The 16,613-nt window shown below is 35.8% G+C and overlaps 1 non-coding gene across 1 annotated transcript; it reads right to left on the bottom strand.

Annotated features, from left to right (window-relative positions):
- Positions 1–9,820: 9,820 nt before the first annotated feature.
- On the bottom strand, positions 9,821–9,902 carry TRNAL-AAG (transfer RNA leucine (anticodon AAG)). The gene has a single exon. It is a non-coding gene; the product is annotated as a tRNA-Leu (tRNA).
- Between the last annotated feature and the right edge of the window lie 6,711 nt (positions 9,903–16,613).

Below are 16,613 nucleotides of genomic sequence, written 5' to 3'. Positions count from 1 at the left end.
TCCGGTTTAATTTGCTTTCATAGCTGAAAGAGCGTTGTAAAATCTAGACCAAATTAACTAACTGAATCAAGAACACTCCATACAAAGTCCTTAACAAACCCCATGACAAATACAAAGTCCAAAATGGACATTCCAAATGACGTGGCTTTGTAAAAAGTCCAAATAATAAAAGTGAATCGTGCGCATTTGAGTGGTCGATTTTCTCAAACATCAACCTAGCAACATAACTCAAGTTGAGTCTGTTTGTTTGCTTATTAAATTCGTTCTTCCGAAATAGTTTCAATGTCACTTATTATGACGATCTCACATGAAATCAAGGTTCCATTTTGTCTTTGACCATGAGCACCGCTAAGAAGGTAAAGCCCCCCTCCTCCTGGGGAAAAAGGAAGAAGAGATTTAAAACATGAGTAAAAGAGTAAAAACAGAAACATAGCCATTTAAATCCTAATAGCACTTGCTTCCGTAAGTAAATTCCTAACGGTATCCATGTTTCGAGACAAAATTCTCCTACCCCAATTCTAGATTTAACTAACACCAGTTTAGAAATAATAAAATTTAGACTATAAATTTAGATATAAAATTTAAATCTACAACATCTAATCAACTGATAACAGTGCCGCGAAACAGCATATCAATGACGTAACTTTTCCTTTCAAGAAACAAAAAAAAGCTTATTCTAGAAGCTTAGGAGACTCCACAGGCAATCATGAAGCTGAGAAGATATTTTTTAGGCTTTAAGTGCTAAATTATTTCTTACAAAAAACAAAAAAGATCAAGAAAGCTTAAGTTTGATGGCTTCATAATTTTAAGTGTTTTTAATCTTACTGCCTGGAGGGATTCAACTACTCTCGGCAGGGCCATTTCCAGGATTTTCTTTTTTTTGAGGGGGGTAAGAATTCTTTTTTTTGGGGGGGGGGGGGGTTACAAATAGAGACTTTTAAAAACGTATAAAAAAAATTATATTCATTTTGTTATTTTTAATGAGTTGGACCAACCTTTCGAGGGGGGGTTCACTCCCCTACCCCCCCCCCCCCCCTCCCGGATACAGCCTTGACTCTTGGAGAACTTTAAAGTGCTTGGCTGCAGTATGAGCATCACACTGCATTTTCTTTCATAACCTTTGTGCTAACTTATTAAAAGCTTGTTCCATTCAGGGATGAGCAGGGTGAGCAATTAAAATAGTATTTGAGGGTAAGGAGAACCGGTATCACAGAAGATGGGATGTGCATATAGTAGCTGACTATTATTAGAACATCAAGCAAGAGTGTTCACAGATTAAACATTGAAAAAAAGTTACAACTTTGCTATTTGAATGATGGCATTTCAGAAGCACGCTATAGCGTTGCCTATAGTTAAGGCCATACGGTTCCAATGTTTTATTATTATTATTAAAAAAAAAACTTTCCGAAAAATAAGTTTTTCAAAGAAAAGTAAAGGCCATTTTAAACTTAAGCTCAGCATATACAAATACCTGTTAAAATACAAACTAAAAACGACCAGAAATCATAGGCAGCGCAATAGCACTGCCTAAGTAAAGAACGATGTTGGCACAATGTATTATTCATTATTTTTTTCCATGCCCGGGCACTTCGTATCAAAGGAGTTGTCGTAGAAATTTTGAAAAGGGCTCATTCGGTTGGAAATTGGAGTGGCTAGTGCCCTTTTTAATAGTCGAAAGTGATTAGAGGGCAACTACCCCCCCCCCCCCCCAACGCCCATCATTCCCCCTAACACATCCAACCAAAATTTTGAGATAGCCATTTTGTTCAGCATAGTCGATTTCCAGATAGAAAATATGTTTTTGAGGAGGATACTCCCCCACAACCCTCAGGGCAAGGGTTTTAAATTATTCCTGGGGGCATATAAGAACGATGTTGGCACAATGTATTTCTTATTAATTTTTTCCTTTAGAGCAGAGCACTTCGTATCGAAGAAGTTGCCGTGGAAACTTCGAAAAGGGCTCATTCAATTGGAAATTGGAGTGGCTTGTGCCCTTTTTAATAGTCAAAAGTGATTAAAAGGTGACTAACACCCCTTCCACGCCCACCATTTCCCGAAACACATCCAATCAAAATTTTGAGATAGCCATTTTGTTCAGCGTAGTTGATTTCCAGATAGAAATTATGTTTTCGAGGAGGAAAGTCCCCCACAGCCCTTAGGGCGAGGGTTGTAAGTTATACCCTGGGGGCATGTAAGGTTTTTTATAGAAGGCGTGGCCGTAGAAACTTCAAAAAAGGCTCAATCGATTGGAAATTCAAAGGGCTAGTGCCCTTTTAAATAGTCGAAAGTGATTAGAGGGCAACTAACCCGCCTCTTATGCCCACCTTTTCCCCAAAAACATCTAATTAAAACTTTCCAAAGAAAAGTAAAGGCCAGTTTAAACTTAAGCTCAGAAGATACACATACTTGTTAAAATTCAAACTCAAAACGACCAGAAATCATAGGCAGCGCAATAGCACTGCCTAGGTAAAGAACGATGTCGGCACAGTGTATTACTTATTTATTTTATTATTTTTTTCCATGCCCGGGCACTTCGTATCAAAGGAGTTGTCGTAGAAATTTCGAAAAGGGCTCTTTCGATTGGAAATTAGAGTGACTAGTGCCCTTTTTAATAGTCGAAAGTGATTAGAGGGCAACTACCCCCCCCCCCCCCCCCAACGCCCATCATTCCCCCTAACACATCCAATCAAGATTTTGAGATAGCCATTTTGTTCAGCATAGTCGATTTCCAGATAGAAAATATGTTTTTGAGGAGGATACTCCCCCACAACCCTCAGGGCAAGGGTTTTAAGTTATTACCTGGGTGCATATAAGAACGATGTTGGCACAATGTATTTCTTATTAATTATTTCCTTTAGAGCAGGGCACTTCGTATCAAAGAAGTTGTCGTAGAAACTTCGAAAAGGGCTCATTCAATTGGAAATTGGATTGGATTGTGTCCTTTTTAATAGTCGAAAGTGATTGGAAGGCGACTAACAACCCTTCCACGCCCACTATTTCCCTAAACACATGCAATCAAAATTTTGAAATAATCATTTTGTTCAGCGTAGTTGATTTCCAAATATAAATTATGTTTTTGAAGAGGACACTCCCCCATAGCCCTCAGGGCAAGGGTTGTAAGTTATGCCCTGGGGGCTTATAAGTTTTTTTTTTATAGAAGGCGTTGTCGTAGAAACTTCAAAGACTCATTCGATTGGATATTCAAAGGGCTAGTGCCCTTTTTAATAGTCGAAAGTTATTGGAGGGCAAATAACCCCCCTCTCAAGCCCAGCTTTTTCCCATACACATCCAATAAAAATTTTGAAATAGCCATTTTATTCAACGTAGTTTTAAGTTCTGGAAATTAGGTCTTTGAGGATGACAACCCCCCCCCCCCCCCCCCCCCTTCCCACAGTCTTCAGGGCAAGGGTTATAAGTTATGCCCTGGGCGCATATAAGTTTTTATTGAAATCTTGGTTGTAAAAACTTGAAAAAGGGCTCATTCGATTGGAAATTCAAAGGTCTATTCCCCTTTTTAATAGTCGAAAGTGGCTTGACGGCAATTAACCCCCTCTCTCGCCCACCTATTCCCCAAACACATCCAATCAAAATTTTTAGATAGCCATTTTGATCAGCGTAGTTGATATCCAGATAGAAATTAGGTTTTTGAGGAGGAAAATCCCCTACAGCCTTCAGGGCAATGGTTGTAAGTTATGCCTTGGGGGCATAAAAAGTTTTATAGAAGGCGTTGTCGTAGAAACTTCAAAAAAGGCTCATTCGATTGGAAACTGGAGTGGCTAGTGCCGTTTGTAATAGACGAAAGCGATTGGAGGGCAACTAGCCCCCCCACAGCCCATCATTCCCCCAAACACATCCAATCAAAATTTTGCGATAGCCAATGTGTTCAGCGTAGGTGATTTCCAGATAGAAAATATATTTTTGAGGACGACACTGCCCCACAACCCTCAGGGCAAGGGTTTTAAGATATGCCCTGGGGGCATATAAGAACAATGTTGGAGCAATATGTTATTCATTAGTTTTTTCCTTTAGAGCAGGGCGCTTCGTATCAAAGAAGTTGTCGTAGAAATTTCTAAAAGGGCTCATTCAATTAGAAATTGGAGTGGCTTGTGTTCTTTTTAATAGTCGAAAGTGATTGGAAGGCGACGAACACCCCTTCCTCGCACACCATTTCCCAAAACACATACAATCAAAATTTTGAGATAGCCATTTTATTCAACGTAGTTTTAAGTTCTGAAAATTAGTTCTTTGAGGATGACTACCCCCCCCCCCCCCCACAGCACTCAGGGCAAGGGTTGTAAGTTATGCCCTGGGGACATATAAGGTTTTTATAGAACACGTTGTCGTAGAAATTTCAAAAAGGACTCATTTGCTTGGAAGTTGAAATGGCTAGTGCCCTTTTTAGTAGTCGAAAGTGATTGGAAGGCAAATAACACCCCTTCCACACCCCCCCCCTCCATTTCCCAAACACATCCAATAAAAATTTTGAGATAGCAATTTTTTTTCCACGCAGTTCAAAGTTCAGGAAATTATATCTTTCAGCAGGACACTCCCCTCCCTCTACAGTCTTCAGGGCAAGGGTTATAAGTTATGCCCTGGGGGAATTTGATGTTTTTATTGAAATCTTTGTCGAAGAAAATTGAAAAATGGCTCATTCGATTTGAAATTCAAACGGCTAGTGCAATTTTAAATAGTCAAAAATGATTTGAGGGCAACTAACCCCCTCTCACGCCCACCTTTTCCCCAAACACATCCAATCATAATTTTTAGATAGCCATTTTATTCAACGTAGTTGAAACTTTTGGAAATTAAGTCTTTAAGGATGACACCCCTCCCCCCACAGCCTTCAGGGCAAGGGTTGTAAGTTATGTCCTGGGGGCATATATGCTTTTTATTGAAAGCTTTGTCGTAGAAACTTCGAAAGGGCTTATTCAATTGGAAATTTAAAGGGCTAGTGCCTTTTTTAATAGTTGAAAGTGTTTGGAGAGCGACTAACGCCCCTCTCACGCCCACCACTTTCCCAAACACATCCAATCAAAATTTTGAGATATCCATTTTGTTGAACGTAGTTGAAAGTTCTTGAAATAAGGTCTTTTAGGATGATAACCCCCTCAGAGCCCTCAGTGCGAGCGTTTTAAGTTATGCCCCTGTGGCATATAAAATTTATATAGAAAGTTGTTGTAGAAATTTCAAAAAGGGCTCATTTGATTCGAAATTGAAATTGATCTTTTAAATAGTTGAAAGTGAGTGGAGACTAGTTAACCCCCATCTCACGCTTAACATTTCCCTAAGCACATTCAATCAAAGTTTAGAGATAGCCATTTTGTTCAACGTAGTTGAAAGTTCTGGAAATTATGTATTTAAGTATGACAGACCCCCCAGTGCCCCAAGAGCAAAGGTTTTGAGATCTGCCCTGGGAGCATATAAGGTTGTTATAGATAGAGTTGTAGTAAAACTTCAAAAGGGGCGCATTTAATGAGAAATTGAGAGGGCTAGTGCCCTTTTTAATAGTCGAAAGTGATTGGAGGGTAACTAATCGCCTCTCACGCCCACCATTCCTCCAAACAAAACCAATCAAAATTTTCAGATAGTCATTTTGTTCAACGTAGTAAAAAGTTCGGGAAAATAGGTCTTTGATAATGACAGCCCCCCCAGCACTGAGGGCAAAGGCTTTAAATTATGCCCTGGGGCATATAAGATTTTTATTGAAAGTTTTGTCGTAAAAACTTCAAAAGGGTTCATTTGATTGGAAATTGAAAGGGCTAGTGCCATTTTTAATAGTTGAACGTGATTGGAGAGTGACTGCCACCCCTCTCACGCCCACCATTTCCCCAAATACATTCAATCAAAATCTTGAGACAGCCATTTTGTTTAACGTAGTTGAAAGTTCTGGAAATTAGGTCTTAGAGAATGCCAACCACCCTAACAGCCCTTAGGGTAAGGGTTGTAATTTATGCCCTGGGGGCATATAAGGTGTTTATAGAAAGCGTTTATGTTTCAAAAAGGGCTCATTCGATTGAAAATCGAAAGACCTAATGCCCTTTTTAATACTCGAAAGTGATTGGAAGGTTTGACATTTTTATAGTTAAGATCGATGTGGGTATAATGTATTATTTTTTGTTGTTGTTGTTGTTTAGACCAAGGCCCTTCGTATCGAAGTAATTGTCGTAGGAACTTCGAAAAAGGCTCACTCGATAGAAAATAGAAAGGGCTGATGCCCTTTTTAATAGTCGAAAGTTATTGAAGGGCAACCAATCCCCCTCCCACGCCCACCCTCCCATTTGCCCATTATGTTTAGAAACTAAATGTTGCCTTAGGATTAAATCAAAATGCACTGTGTTAATGCTAATTTCCAACAAGGCATCTCAGCAGTATCCTAAGAACGAATGAGGGTATTAAGTTCAAACTTTCGGGACTACTTCTGCTCTTAAAATTTAACCAAATTAAAATAGCGTAAGTGTATCCATGCTATCAAAGAAAGTAAACAGATTTTTTTGCGAATGGTATCAGGTTTTCCATTTCAGGTCAACTAGAAGAGGTATGAAACTAAATTAAACACAACTATTTGTGTCCAGATTTTTAAAAGGGCGTATGTTGTTAAAAACTGCTGAAAATTTTTCTTCAGCATACAAATAGCAGGCCAAACTATAAAGTCTTAAAAAAACGAAAAGATTTAAAGTATTATTTTCTTTTTCCCTGAAAAGACTATGTCAATATAAAACGAACTAAAATTAATTAAAAAACCTCTTCCACAAAATAAGTTTTTCAAAGTAGAGTAAAGAACTCCATTAAACAAAAAATGAGCAAAATAAAATCAAATAATCTACCAAGCGTGAAACTACCACAAATAGGCATCGATAAATAAATGAAACCCAAAACGAACCGAAATTACATTAAATAACCGAGTCAAACTCAAAACTAACAGAAATTAACATAAGTTGGGCTCAAAACCCCTATGCCTTCCCAAGGCCAGAAAAAAATTTGCACTTTACTGAAAAAATTCAAATGAATGTGCATTGCCAGTTTAATATACATATACTGATAATTAAAATGTTAATATTATTTGATTTATTAAAGTTATAAGAGTAAAAACATTTATATTTTTTCGGTATTTTTTGGAATAGAATATTTGAAGCTACGGTGATGGCAGTGGTCAAATATAACTCTGAAGCATGGGCGCACCAAAAACGGAGGAAGATTTACTAAATGTTTTCTAGAGAAATTGCTTAGGGATTGTTTTGGATACCCGACTGACTGGCTGTATTTTAAACTTTAGACTGTACGAAAAGTGTTGTCCAATCCCATTTTCTACACCTATAATGAGATAGAGGTTGAGATGGCTAGGGCACGTTCCGTGGATGAAGGATGACAGGTTGCCAAAGATTGTCCCTTTCTGTCAACCATCTAAGGCTAAACGGAAAGCAGACGTCTGCGGTTGGGGTAGGAAGATGTCATAAATAACAATTAAAGGGAGATATGAACTTCCTGGGAGGGGGTGAAGAGGAAAGCTTTGAATAGATTAGCATGTCTAGCAGTGTTGGTCTCAGGCAGCTTGGTGCTGCGGTGAGTTGTTAGTACTTATAGTAGTTTTATTTTGCTGGAATTGCATATAAGAAGAGTAATATATATATATATATATATATATATATATATATATATATATATATATATATATATATATATATATATATATATATATATATATATATATATATATATATATATATATATATATATATATATATATATATATATATATATATATATATATATATATATATATATATATATATATATATATATATATATATATACAAACAGTCATCCTGGCATATGCCTTACATATTGTTGTGTGATTGAATTTTATTTAAATTGGAATTCTTTTCGTCATTCAATTTTTTTTTTTTTTAGTATAGCGTTTGTGTTTTCTTTGATTGTTTTTCATGCTTCGTTTAATCTAGTTTTTTCTTATATTTTTTCGACGTTCATAAAGGCTGTCAGGTGTGAAGCAAAATGTTTAGACTTTTATTGTTATTTTTGTATTAAAACGGAAATAGAATTTATAACTTTCTTAACGAATTGTACCCGTTGTTGATACATCTTCATTTTAATTGAATATAAAAATGATACTAGCATATTGAGGAAAGGGAGCTTTTTTAACTAAGAAAAGAAAAAAGACTTTGCAATTGGTCTAGCCAACAGTATAAGTATATATAAACAGTTGCGAAAAGTTTGTTCAAAATGACACACATCATAGCGCCCGAGTGGAAAGTTCCCACTACGTCAAAGCAATAGTTTCAGTTGCTTCTTAGCCTTTCGTCAGATTACTGCATATGTATAAACATTTGTCATTGCGCGTGCATGAAGAGGCGGAGTCAGGAAGAGAGGTCTAGCCTGATATGTGTCAAAAAACTTTAATGGAGAGTATAGACTTTTTGCTTCTGTTCATATATACTTATACTATGGTCTAGCCCAAGTTTAAAATATGCTAACGACTACTATCGGTTATGCAATACCACTTTATGCAAATCGGTGCGTACAGATTGTGTCAGTTGTCTCGAATTTGGTCAACTATGGTTTGTGAGACAGAACAAAGAGAATAGTTTCGGGTTTACATTGGCAGTCAGTAAAGTTATCACTAGACAGTCCCTTTTGCTTTGAACAATTAGCTTCCTGGATGATTTATTTGCTTGAATTTAGGCTTCACACATTATAACATAAGAAATAACTAGATTTAGGAAAAAATTACTAGTTTAGAAGTAAAATCATTAAAAATCACCTGCCCAAAAAACCACTAAGCAATGCAAATAAATCACTAGAAATAGTGACAAATCATAAGAGGTTGGCAACGCTGGATTTATGTATGAATTTTCTGTCAGTGTAACTGGAGTCACTGTAAAACACCCCAGACCGTCTTCCCACTTCCCAGGAATCTCACAAACCAGTATTTTAGCAGTGATACTTTCTTTCAAATATCATTAAGCAGATTAGAAGGTCTAAAAACTGAACTGATGTGTAGATAAAAAAGATCATATCAACTGTCAATAGGCCCGTTCTTTTGCACTAAGATCTTACATCTCAAATCTCAAATCTTTCTACAAAGATTTCTGTTCTTTTAACTCATCTTTGTTCTAAGATCTTACAGCTCACCGATGTTAGCAAAAAGGTGAAAGAGGTCATCCTTCTGCCATATAGAACAATGATAAGAGAACTTTGATGATACACTCATCATTGTTCTTAGACCGCTGATCCGAGCAGAATGATGAAAGGCGTTTGCAAAGAACGCTATAAAATGTAAGATCTTAAGGGCTCGGCACAAGAAGCTGACTTCGGGAACCGATTTCATCATCAGTAGACAAACGATAACGGTAAGAAAAATTCATTGAAAGAAAAATTTATTGCGCGAGATTTTCAAAACAAAACATCATGGACACAAATAGTCAACTAAAGTTTATGAATAGTTGCATGATTGATCTCAGTTTAGTTCTCAGCTCAGTAGCGGGGTTTTTCACTACAGACATCTCTGACTGACTATTTATCTGTATCCCTATTTCTTTTGTGATGATCATGATGAAAATCGGTGCTGATTTTGTGAATCGGCGCCGAAAACTAGAAAAATTTTCAAGCTCAAATCGACGTCGATTTCTTTTAAAATCGGCGCTCATTTGGAAATCAGTTCCCGAAATTAGCTACATGTGCCCAGCCCTTTAGTTCTAAGATTTCACTTTTGAGCGATCTTTGTCAAAAGATGTAAGATCTTAGCACAAAGGTGAATTAAAGAACGGCCCTAATCTAAATGTTTGTCAGTTAGCTAGTAAAAACATGGCAGCGGTGGGATTCGAACCCAAGCCTCCGAAGAGACTGATGCCTTAAACCAGCGCCTTAGACCGCTCGGCCACGCTACCTTGAAGTTGAATAGGACAAAAATAATTTTTAAAACAATCTTTGTTCAGCAAAAATATTTTTCTTTTGCAAGGAATAGAGACCAATCACCTACATTGGTACACACCTATATGCCTAGGCTAGTTTTCCGGATCAGTGGATTATAAAACAAATGGTGTTGTAAATAAGCTACTTGGATCTCAGGCAATAAAGAAGAAATTGTGGGAATCAGGGAGAAATTGTTCAGGAAAATACATGATATTAAGCAGAGGAAGACACAGTCACTATCGTCCTCACAATTTGAAGGTGATAGTTACGACGACGAATACTCAAAACTGAAACTGAAACTGAAGATGCATCCAACTGAAACTGAATATTCAAACTGAAGATCCATCCAAGTTCTTTTTTCAGCCTCTGATGTCTGCACCAGTGTTTCCACTTCAAATTTTTTCAAATCCCAAACACCAGTGTTGCCCCCAGACCAAAAAAATTTCGTAACGTCCAACTCTTAAAAACGTAACTTTTTCGTAACTTTCATAGGAAAGTCTCTTTTCAAGGCAAGGTTGCCTGTATCATTTGAAAAATATATTTTTACGTAATCTCATTAAAAATCCTCCCTCCAACTTTTAAAAGATGCCTAAAAAGTATACAATAATAACAATTCATACTTCTTTACCTTCAGGAAATTCCTGCTTATTCAATTGTAAGTGCTGCTTCTAGTTTACCTGCACAACAGAAAGACACCCCCCCCCCCCAACCGATGCGTGTATAAAACCCCAGGCTAATATTTTCCGTATCTTGTTGTTGTTGTTTTTAATTGCCATTATCGGTGTTTTAAAGCAAAAGTGGCTGAGTAATACGTATAAAATAAAAGGCTAATCAATAAACACAGGACCCTTTAGAGTTTTGAAGAAAAAAAGAAAACCAACTAGATTTTTTTTATTGTTAAATTTCAATAAAAACGATCTTAATAAATCCAGCTTCTTAAAAATACCCAAAAAATCATTTTAATCGCTCCCTTCCCGTCTAATATTTTAGATTGGCTCAGTCTCAGTCTCACCTCTTCTAGCTTCAAATTTGCATCGTTCCAACATGAAAATTTAAGCAATTCCAAGTGACAGAGTTTTTGTTTTGTTTTTATTTTGTTGAACAAAAAATATTTCAATCGTTGCCTTAGTTCCTATACAAAACAACAGTTATTTTACATAATATGCATTTTTCCGTATGTAATTTGCATCGTAACTCACAACCAAAAGAAAGTCAGAAATAAATGAAGAGTTCAAAAAATTCAACCCCAAGAATGCTACCCTAAAGCTGTTTTTATGGGTCTCACAAGTTCAGGTATATATAAAGAATTTTTAGGGGAGAAGATCAAACAATAAAAAGAAATTAAACTCATTTTCAAAGTGAACTAAAAAGTAGGGAATTTTTTTTTTCTCAAGAATATATGAATATAAGCGAGCATGAGGGGCACAAAAAGCATTGGCTTTTACATAACGTAATCACCAAATTTATCCAGGTTTTAAATGCATAAACGGAAAAAGTCGATGAGTTTAGGTAAACAAATAAAAAAGATCAAACTATACAAAAACGAATCGATTTTTTGCCCCGAATTTTCACTTTTATTTAATATTTTCAAATTTTTAGTTTTCCAATTAAAAAGAAATATAATATCTCATCGAATATTACATCCTAAGTTAACACATCCTCGGGATGTGCTCTTACCCTTGTGCTATACTGATTAAAGTGGGAACTAACTGGACATTCGGAAGTGGTTGAAAAATAGTTCACAAATTAAAAAAAAACTGTATGACAAAGAAATAAATGGAATATTTAACAAAATGAACAGCGAGCTAATAAAAATGAACTGAAAATGATATAATTCAAAAAATTAAGGGGGATAATATAAAACCTATTATTTAATAGAGAAATGCCGAGAAAATTACGTTTTCAGGGGGTTGGGGCCCCAATCTAGCCTGCGTGGTCCCTATAAATCAGTTTTTCAGTAAACTGTAAGCCTACCCTATACATATATAAGACTGTTATCTTCTTCATAAAAATGGGCGTTAGTCTAGTTGTCGCTTTCTAAAGCCAAATATTTAGTGATTGTCCTTTTCTGAAGAAAACATGCTAAGAACACAAACAGCACCATTAAATTATTTATTTTACACTATTTCCAAATATCATGGCCTCTTTTTTGAAAATGCACCCAGCCCCCTGATGGTCCGGGATATAGCCCTCGGAATATATTAGAAAAAATCAACCAATAAAATTCTTACTTTACAATATGTAAGAACACGAAAGAATCAAACAGTTCGTGGTAACACGTGGAACTGTAAGTAAGGAGCGACCCGGCTCAATGGTAACCGAAACTCTAGAAAACGGTATTTTGATACAAATAGATACATCAAAGGAATCAGATTTTAATGCTGATTTCAAATATATAAGTTTCATTAAGTTTAATTCTACCCATCAAAAGTTAGGCGCCTGAGAAAATTTGGCTTATTTTTGAAAAAAGGGTGAAATACACCATAAATGCTGTAATACCTGAGAGAAATTGACACTATTTTATTCTGCTTATCATGAAACCCGACTGTAGAAGTTTCAAGCATCATTCGACAAAAATGGGGTCTTTTCCGTTTTTTGACAGAATGCAGATCACTGCGGCGGAGGTATTTGTTTGTTTGTTTTTTTGTTTTTTTTCCCAGGGGTGATCGTATTGACCCAGATGTCCTAGAATATCGTGTGAGGGCTCATTGTAATCGAAATTAAAAGTTCTAGTGGGATTTTTAAGTGATCAAAAAAATGGATGGCATCTAGACACCCTCCCACGGTAATTTTCTTCCCAATGTCACCCGATCAAAATTTTGAGATAGCTATTTTGTTCAGCATGTTCGAAAATATAATAAGTATGTCTTTTAGGATGACTTAATCCCCCTACGATCCCGGGGGGAGGGCTGAAACTTATGAATTTTACCCAATGTTAACATATAGCATTGGTTATTTGGAAGTATTAAATAAAAAAAACAAGTTTTTTAAACTGAAAGTAAGGAGCGACATTAAAACTTAAAACGAACAGAAATTATTCCGTATATGAAAGGGGTTGTCCCCTCCTCAACACCTCGCTCTTTAAGCTAAAGTTTTTTTTTGTTTTAAAAAATAGAGTTGTGTGACAGATTCAAACTTTAACGTTCAGAGCGAAGCAGTGAAGAGGGGACATTCCCTTTCATATACAGAATAAGTTCTGTTCGTTTTAATTTTTATTATTACTCCTTATTTTCAGTTTAAAAAACTTGTTTTTTTTATTTAATTTCTGATCATTTTTTAGTTAATGCAGCTTTTGTTTTGGCTCGCCGTCATTGAATAAGTAAACAAAATTTGCACAAAAGTTTTACTTTTCTTTTGCTAAATGGATATCTCTAAATTTGGTTATGACGTAATTTACAAATTAACTTGCGTAACGAACTTCTATATTCGTATATTTTTCGTCTGGCAAAAAATACAAAGTCGCAGATTTTTGCAGATATGAGCTTGAAACCTATGTTGTAGGGATTTCTGATACGCTGGATCTGACGGTGTGATTTTTATTAAAATTATTTCACGTTTAGGGGATTTTTCCCCCCTCTTTAGAAAATCAGGTAAATATTCTCAGGCTTGTAGCCTTTGATGAGCAATACTAAACTTAATAAAATTCATATATTTAGAATCAGCATTATAAGTCTATTCTCTTGATTCACTTATTGAAATCAATGATCCTTTTTTAAGATTTTCGTTTTATATTGAGCCTCTTCACTTGTTTTTTTTATTGTTTTTTTTTATTACGGTGTTTTTATTAAATATATTATGGGGTTCTCACCTTAGTCCAAAAAAAGAACATTACTGTGAAATTTAACAACAAATTTAATTAACAAACCCCTGAATCACAAAGGCCGTTTAATTAGAATAGATAGCTATTTTGAAAGCAATAAAAAAAAACTGTAGCGTAAAGAACGAGTATTTGAATGTAGAGCGCACTCACTCGTCTACGCAATATTTTGTTTTAAGTTTAATCTCCGATGTTCGTTGCTACTTCCACTTAAAAAAACTTGTTTTTTTTAATTTAATTTCTTATCGAATTTCTTACAATGCTTGGAAATCCGGAACCACCATCATATAAATATCCCTTACCCCAAGAAACATCCTCCACGGAAAGATTCTCCCGAGTAACCCCCTCCTCCAGTCCCCCCCCCCACCAGAAAAAAATTCTTCCTGAAAATGTCTGTATGCTTCCCAATAACCAATACAATATGTAAGCAATGGGCAAAATTCATAACTTCCAGCCCTTTCCCTGGGAACTGTGGGGGATTAAGTCGTGATAAAAGAGATATAGAACTAAGATTATTAACTATGATGAACAAAATGGATATTAAAAATTTTAATTGGGTGACTTTGAGAAACAAATGAGCGTGGCAGGTGGCCTATTTGCCCTCCATTTTTTTGGTCACTTAAAAAGGGCACTAGAACTTTTAATTTCCGTTGCAATGAGCCCTCTTACGATATTCTAGGACCACTGGGTCAATACGATTACCCCTGGGAAAAAAAACAAACAACAAACAAACAAACAAATAAATACGCACCCGTGATCTTTCTTCTGGCAAAAAATGCAAAATTCCACATTTTTGTAGATAGGAGCTTGAAACCTCTACAGTAGGGTTCTCTGATACGCTGAATATAATGGTGTGAATTACATTAAGGTTCTATAACTTTTAGGGGGTCTATCCCCCTTTTTTCGAAAATCAGCCAAATTTTCTCAGGCGCGTAAATTTTGATGGGTAAGACTAAACTTGATAAAACTTATATATTTGAAATCAGAATTAAAATCTAGTTATTGTGATGTATCTATTCGTATCAAACTCCCGTTTTTTAGAGTTTCGGTTACCATTGAGCCAGGTCGCTCCTTACTTACAGTTCGTTACCACGAACTGTTTGATACAGACGTTTTCAGGGGGGATTTTTCCTGGTAGTGGGGGGGGGGGGTTGGGTGGGTCGGGGGTTATGGGGGAGGATCCTTCCATGAAGGAATTTTTCATGGGGGAAGGGACATTGCTATGAGGGGGACGCCGGACTTCCCAGCATTATTTAAAAAAAGATCAGAAATTTAATATAAAAAAACAAGTATTTCAACTGCAATAGCAGGAACATCGAAACTTCAAACGAACAGAAAATATTACATATATGATTGGGTTCACCCCGTAGTCAATACCTCGCTCTTTAAGCCAAAAATTTTTTAGTGCTTTCATAAGAGCTATTTATTCTAATTAACGGCCTTTGTGATTAAGCGGTCATTTTTAAAGAATTGGAACAGAAATCGAACTTTCGCTTAAAGAGCAAGGTATTGACTAGGGGAAACCCCCTAATAAACAAATTAAAAATATATGAATATAGAAGTTCGTTACGTAGGTTAATTCGTAAGTTACGTATATTTATTACTAATAAAAACGTTCGTAAATATAATTAAACAAGTTTCGAGAAAGCCATTTAACTAAATAAAAGTAAATTAATATGAAAATGTTGTTTTAATTATTCATGTACGGTGAGCCAAGATCAAAACCTGCATTTATTCAAAAACGTTCAAAAATTAAATAGAAAAAACAAGTTTTTTAAACTGAAAGTAAGGAGCGACAATAAAACTTAAAACGAACAGAAATTATTCCGTATATGAAAGGGGCTGTCCCCTCTTCAACACCTCGCTCTTTACGCTAAAGTTTGACTCCGTCTCACAACTTTATTTTTTAAACAATAAAAAACTTTAGCGTAAAGAGCGAGGCGTTGAGAAGGGGACAGCCCCTTTCATATACGGAATAATTTCTGTTCGTTTTAAGTTTAATTGTCGCTCCTTAGTTTCAGTTTAAAAAACTTGTTTTTTTTATTTAACGTAACAAGAAAGAATGTCATCACATTATTCGACACACCGATGAAATGTATTTATAAAGTTATATATGGGACCGCAGATGGGAAGGGGGTATAATGTCAAAAAAGTGACCATGATATTTGGAAAAGGTTTAGCATAAAATCTAAAATTCTGGCTCAACTAACCCACCCCCCTCCTCAATGCATAGATATAACCCAAAAATGGCTCATTTTCACAGTTTTATATATTTTGTCAGTACCAGCTGTTCATAATCCCATATAAAAAGAGCAAGTTTTGTATATAACCTGATATTATGTCAAACCAATCAAAAGGGGGGGGTGAGGTTGCTACGGAAAAAATAATACATGTATGATCGGTACTAGTCAATTAGCTGATACACACGCAAGATAGATGCTAAAAGAAACTAGTCAAAAGGTATCAGTCATTAGAGGATTTAGATCGCAAAGCATGGTTTGTCATCGCGTTTACAATATTTAAACTATAAGTTTTTGGGGTTTAGGGGAGGGAAGTACCTAGATTAGGTTAAGTATTCAATATATACTATGCTTTACCCCCACCCCACCCCCTAATGTGAAAACATATAGCCCAAATTTGGTTCTGAACTTTGTTATTTTCATCATATATTGTTTTATTTTATTAGCATTAACTAATGAACGTAGCTCCTTCTCCTTATAATTTTGGTATGACTGTTGACGGAACAAGATTCAAAGTCAACTGATGAAATTGAAAGTTGGTGAGTAACTAACTGACTATTGTCACTTGTCACTAAACAAATGATAATTGTATGCACATGAGAGAGAATGTTATCTTAACTTACTATGCG

The sequence above is a fragment of the Artemia sp. Qi Xiang Cuo genome, unplaced genomic scaffold (assembly GCF_049724085.1).
Source record: "Artemia sp. Qi Xiang Cuo unplaced genomic scaffold, ASM4972408v1 HiC_scaffold_3278, whole genome shotgun sequence".
In the NCBI taxonomy this organism is placed as follows: Eukaryota; Metazoa; Arthropoda; class Branchiopoda; order Anostraca; family Artemiidae; genus Artemia; species Artemia sp. Qi Xiang Cuo.
Note: the sequence above shows the minus strand (reverse complement) of the source record. Positions and strands in the feature narration are given on the sequence as shown.